The sequence below is a fragment of the Tupaia chinensis genome, unplaced genomic scaffold (genome assembly GCF_000334495.1).
Source record: "Tupaia chinensis unplaced genomic scaffold, TupChi_1.0 Scaffold000228_1, whole genome shotgun sequence".
Classification (NCBI taxonomy): domain Eukaryota; kingdom Metazoa; phylum Chordata; class Mammalia; order Scandentia; family Tupaiidae; genus Tupaia; species Tupaia belangeri.
The window spans coordinates 1,054,313-1,060,050 of record NW_006159703.1 but is presented as its reverse complement, the minus strand read 5'-3'; the positions used below and the strand labels follow the sequence as shown (position 1 = coordinate 1,060,050).

At 39.0% G+C, this 5,738-nt stretch overlaps 1 non-coding gene across 1 annotated transcript; it reads right to left on the bottom strand.

Annotated features, from left to right (window-relative positions):
• Nucleotides 1-3,410: 3,410 nt before the first annotated feature.
• LOC114007760 (small nucleolar RNA SNORA63) lies at nt 3,411-3,542 on the bottom strand. Its single transcript, XR_003549343.1, has one exon. It is a non-coding gene; the product is annotated as a small nucleolar RNA SNORA63 (small nucleolar RNA).
• Nucleotides 3,543-5,738: the final 2,196 nt, after the last annotated feature.

The window sequence follows — 5,738 nt, the reverse complement described above, 5'->3', positions numbered from 1 at the left end:
GTAGTCGACTATTGTTTGAGCCCAAGACCCAGCAGCTTAAAACTCATGTGGGGCACATGTACATGCATGCCCAAAATCCCAAGAGGAGAATGGAAGAGAAGGGATTGAGGCATGGCTATCCTCCATGGGGGATGTAGTTTTGCTTTCTATCTCTCCAGCAAGCACACATGCCTGATAACAAAAATCTCTCTAAAAGAAAGAAAGAAAAGAAAAGAAATGCCTGGATTGTGTACTAGCCATATGAGGTATGGTCAGTACAGTGTATTATGATAGCATGGGATTTACCTGTATGGTAAGGGGTGATGGCCAGGGAGACCTTTCCTGTGATGGCAATGGAGAGTAGAACAGTAGTCAGATTGAGGGTTCAGGGGAGCAGTTCTTCTGGGTATGTGAATTTTGAAAGCATTTGAAAGGAATCAAGGAAAATATTTTATTCATTTAGTCTTTTATTAAATAAATACTTAGTACACACCTTGCATAGGAAGAAAAGACAGCAAAAATAGTGATAGGAAACGTCTAAATAAATTCATTCGGGTTTCACACAGACAGATTTTCTTCACTGAGGTTGACATGTTCTGCTGAAGAGTAATACAACTTTGTGAAATGTAAGAGCACTGAATTAAATCAGGAGTTGGGAGTGTTGAATAAGAAAGGAACATTTGCTTTGACATAAGCAAAACTTGGTTTTGAATGCTGGTTCTGATTCTTGGTTGAGCAGACAACTCACATTCAGAGCCTCCTTTTCTCATCTGTGTGATGAGGATAACAACAACTACCTTATATGGTTGGTTAGGGAGGATAAATGCATTTACTTTCCAGAATAGTATCCTAGCATACAGAGATGTACAGCAAAAATGATTTCTCCCTGGGCCCGCTCTGTGTCCTAGAGGTTAAGGCAGCTAGATCCCACATGGCTGACCTTGGGCTTGGAGTCCCACAGCCAGAGGCTTGAGAAACATCCTATTTGGTAAAAATCCCAACCCAAAGGAGACATGGAGAAGTAATTATGGCATGACCATTCCCCAAGGAGGTGATATCTTCCCTCTCTCTCTGTCTCTCTCTAGTGATAGCACCACATCTAGCAAGAAAAAAATAAAATTACAACTCTCTCTTTTTGTTTCTCATATAATTTATAACGTTTCTTCATAGAAAGCTAATGAAGTGTGGGGAAAAGAATTTATTAAAGTGGCCCCCAGATGGCGCTCTAGCAATGTAAGAGTGGTTGGATGGGAGTTGGGTCCTTCTGAGAAGGTATAGGCCATATGCCAGGTACCTGATTACTATATGAAATACATCCCTGGTCCACAGTTTTACACCCTAGCCTATCCCTGAATGAGCTAGTAGAACTGTCAGGAATGGGATTTTTTGATGATGTCTACACTCACTTGAACTCTGTGAAGAGCTGCATGTACTTTGTGTAAGACTGCTTACAGGAGCAGCAAAACTGACCACTTCTTTCAGAAGCATAGGAAGAAGTGATCAGAGGGGGAAGCATATGACAGGCCATTCAAAGAGAGATGATGACCCTTTTTGCTAACAACCTGCTCTCTTTTTGGTGGTGGAAAAAATCCAGCCTCACTTACTGCCACACTCCAGGGTGCTTCAACCAGGGGTGTGAGAATCCTGTGAGAGGGAAGGAGTATGTTTAGCAGAACCCAAAAGAAGGTAATGAGCAGAAAATAAAATGCAATATTTTTTTCTTTGAAAGGAAGAGTGGGAAAGTGGGCTCTAGATTAGCAAGCATATCATTTTTATCATCACCCCAAAATCCCATGCTCATGGCAGACATTTCTAATTGGTTATACTAATTTTCCATGTTGGAGTCAGGGACAACTACATCAATATACATTTAGCCCGCTCAATAGTCATTACACAATTGTAGGAGTTGAGGGATGAGGTGTAAGCTTAGGCCTGGGCATTATATAGTCATCCCACTCGAAGGTTTCTGTTGTTTTGCTTATTTTTCCCTCTACGGCTGGTAATGACATCTAAAGAGCTCTTTTAAGAGATATCATGTGGGTTTGCTGTAGTAACAAGTGCACTATTGTAGTGGTTTACAATAACAATGCATTTCTCACTTACATATTGCACTGAGTCAACAGCTGGAGTCCTCTATGCCTCTCCATTTCTGCATGGCAGAACCCAGACTCAAGGAGCAGTCTTGATTGGGGACATGCCTTTCTATGGCTGAGGAACAAGGAGCAGAAGTTTGCAGAAACAAGTGATGCTTGTTAATACTTTTGCTGTGTTATGACATATGTCAAGTTTACTCACATCCTCCTGGTCAAAGCATATAATAAGGCCAAGCTCAAAATCAATAGGGGGTGGGTAATACACTCCTTCCAGGCAAGGATATTGCAAGAGACATGGCAATGATTGAGAATGTATCATGCTCTTACAGGGCAGAAAGGAAAGAGAATGCACTCTTCACCCTTCCAGGACAGCATAAAATGTAAGCAGAGCACAGTTCGTAACTCAGCACCTTTCAAGTTTCTTCCTCAGTGGCAATGAAAGAAGAGAGAACCCATGGAAACCTAAGGTCAAGATATTCCAGCAACTTAGCCCAGTTCTCAGATAGAGAATAGTCTCTTCACTTTAAGAAACTTCTTACTACACTCTTAATAGTGTGATCTCATAGGATCAGTTAATCCAAAATTCTTCACAGGATTTATGCACTGGCCCTTGTGCACCTCTCTAACCTCATATTTTGACACTCCTCACGAAAACCTTTAGGATCCAGACAAAAACACTGCTTGATGTTAGGATCACACTGTTTTCTTTGCCTATGTTATTCCCTTTGCCTGGCATACACTTCTTATAATAAAAGATTTAAAAAGTTTATTGTATTAACCTATATACACACCTAGTGTGGCATTCGTAATTTAACAAGCTCTAGGATAGCAAATCCACTACCTTTTTCCCTACGATGATTTTTGTAACCAAAGCAGTGACTCTTGTTATTAATCTGAAGAGAGATAAACTAATGTTTCAGAAAAGGAACACAGGTGCATCTTTCTCATTAATACTAATATCCCCTCCTCACCAGTGTCAGTTTCATGGTTACTTAATACCGCAGCCAATACTATATTCCCCTGATGCCTTTAGGCCAAGGAGATACTGACTTCAACACTGTCTGGGCTTGCTAATCACTGAGGAAACAAATATGCCCTAGGCTTGCATAGACCATGAAGTAAATTATACTATTAGGAGTGACAGCTATGTTTCTGTAGTTCTGCAGAAACCACACCTTACCCAAAAGGAAGAACATGCTAGAATCATAGGACTGAATGGTTGTCACCTCATCGTAAGAGTACCAGTTCATGAGCCTCTTTCTTTACTACATTCTGCAGGCTGAGTGTTTGACCCTCAGTTGTAATAAGATTTGTATGCTTTTATTTATTTATTTCAGCGTGTATGAGACCAAGCATCCCTGGCTGCTATATGAGTATAGTAGACAGGTATAGTTAAGAAACAACTTTATTTTGAGCAGGGGGAATGACAACACAGCGCTTAACAGCTATATTGTGGTCTGAATCCGGCTCATACTTGTACGCTTTTATAAACATGTTTGTGTCACAATGATAAGTAAGAGAACTGCTCATTGCGATACTGATGGTCTGCCAAGGTCACCGAAAGCTGTGATTTTATTTCTATTTTCTGCATTGTAACATTCTTGTCCTGTTAGTTTACTTTTTGATATAAAATGTTATACTTCCTCTAATGTAACTGACAGGTGATTGAGACTGTACCACTTAATTCTGGGAAATTTATAAAGAGGAACAGCCCTTGTGTCCTAGAGGGAGAGAACAGGACACCCTGAGGCAACAACTCACACAAATAACACTTTACCTCGCCATCCTCAGGTCTCAGCTTTGGTGACACTTCCCCTGGGTCATTTTAAGCTGGATGCCAAGCTATGTGTTTCTGTGTGCAACTCATGACCTGGATGGGTGGACTTTGTATTTCCTGAGGCAACATTTCTTCAGTGCTTAGCGCATTTAGTGCAGGTTTAGGAATAGACTGGGTCCTCGGTAAGTAGTTATGGAAAAGAGGGAATGGATGAATTCTTGCTATAGCTACTTTCTCTCATCTTGAAAGTTAAAGAAAGGTCTTGGAAGGAACTAGACTACCGAGAAATGGTTATGGGAGTTGGAGCACTTTCTTAGGAAGTAGAAATGATCAAAGCAGACGTATTTAATCACTCTGGGTTTCCCCTTCCTTTGTAAGGATCTATAATAGTCTGGCAGGCAAGAGCACAAACTAATGACAAATATACCTGGTGTTAAATGTTCACTTGATCTTGGATTAACAGTCAAAACTTCTTGGGCAAATTGGCTTAAAAATTCTATGTCTCTGTTTTCACAACTGTAAAATGATAATACTTGTTTCATGCTGTGAGGAATGAGAGTTTGAATGTTGGCACCATGGTAAGCACTTAGTAACTGTTAGTTGTTACACTCGATATTGTTAATAATTGGCACTTTTTCTGATTTGATTATCAGAATAAGGAAAGTCAGGAAAATGAAGTAAAGTGATACTATCTATGTGTAAATTTCAAAAGACTGGATGAGTGGCTGTTTAGGAAGCAAGAAGCAAGACTGTCCTCTGAGTTGGATGAGAGTAGATGCCTGTTGTTTTTTTGTTTTTCTCCATTACTTTTGATTCCTCATTAATATGGAGTTTCACCGTCTAACAGGATCATGGCAACTGCCTTCTCCAAGTTTGAATTCTTTCGAAAGCCAGGGTGGTAACAGCAATAGCTTCACTAAACAGGTGGGGTTTGTCCTTTGAAAGAAATGTTCCATCCCAGGATAGGAAATAGGGGCATACCTTGTGGATTGAGAAACAAAGAGAATTCCTGCCAGCAATACTATGTATGATGGTGAAATTCAGAACTTAATACCTATGGAGGGACAGAGGAGTGGGAACCTGGTTTGGATGATGTCTTTCATTTCAGCAGAAATGATACTGGCTTTGAAAACACTCAGATCAAAGCTTATGTCCTAGTCCTTGAACATTCTAGGTATCAGAGATAAATTAGTTAACTTTTCTGAGCCTCAGAACCTCATTGTTAAAATTAGTTATGTCTAAAACTCACCTTCTAATCTGCCTACAAGATAATATAGGCATAAGAAATGGTAGTTGCTATTATTTTAAGTAGCAGAAATAGTATACACACATAGCTACATTTTGAACTAGTTAAAACTTGAATATCATAATGCTTTCAGTATTAATAAATTATATTGAGTGCCTACTATGGAATGGATGATTTTTTAAGTATATATTTCTCATTTACTTTTATGCTCAAGAAACTTTAAGGCGTGGCTATCATTATTTGACAAATTAAGAAATCTAGGGATAAAGCATAAAAACAGCATAAAGAGGCAATGTAATTTCCTAAGACTTCTGAGTCATGTAATTTTTTTTCCTAGTGTAGTGGTTGTTTATTCAGCATTTCCTATATCCTCAGGAAGGACTAGAGAGCCCCATGAGATAGACTTTTTCCACTAAGTTACCCATCTAGTTGAGAGACAAAAACACATATCCAGTAATGAGTGATCAAGTCTTATAATTGAAGGTCATGGTACTCTTACAAGATAAATACTGTCAACGAAGCCTTGAGGGTACCTATTTTTTTTTTTTTTTGAGAGAGGCAAAGGAAATTTGCATTATTTTATTTATACTTGCAGAGCTAAATTATTTTTAATTTAAGTATATAAAATTATAATGTATATTCT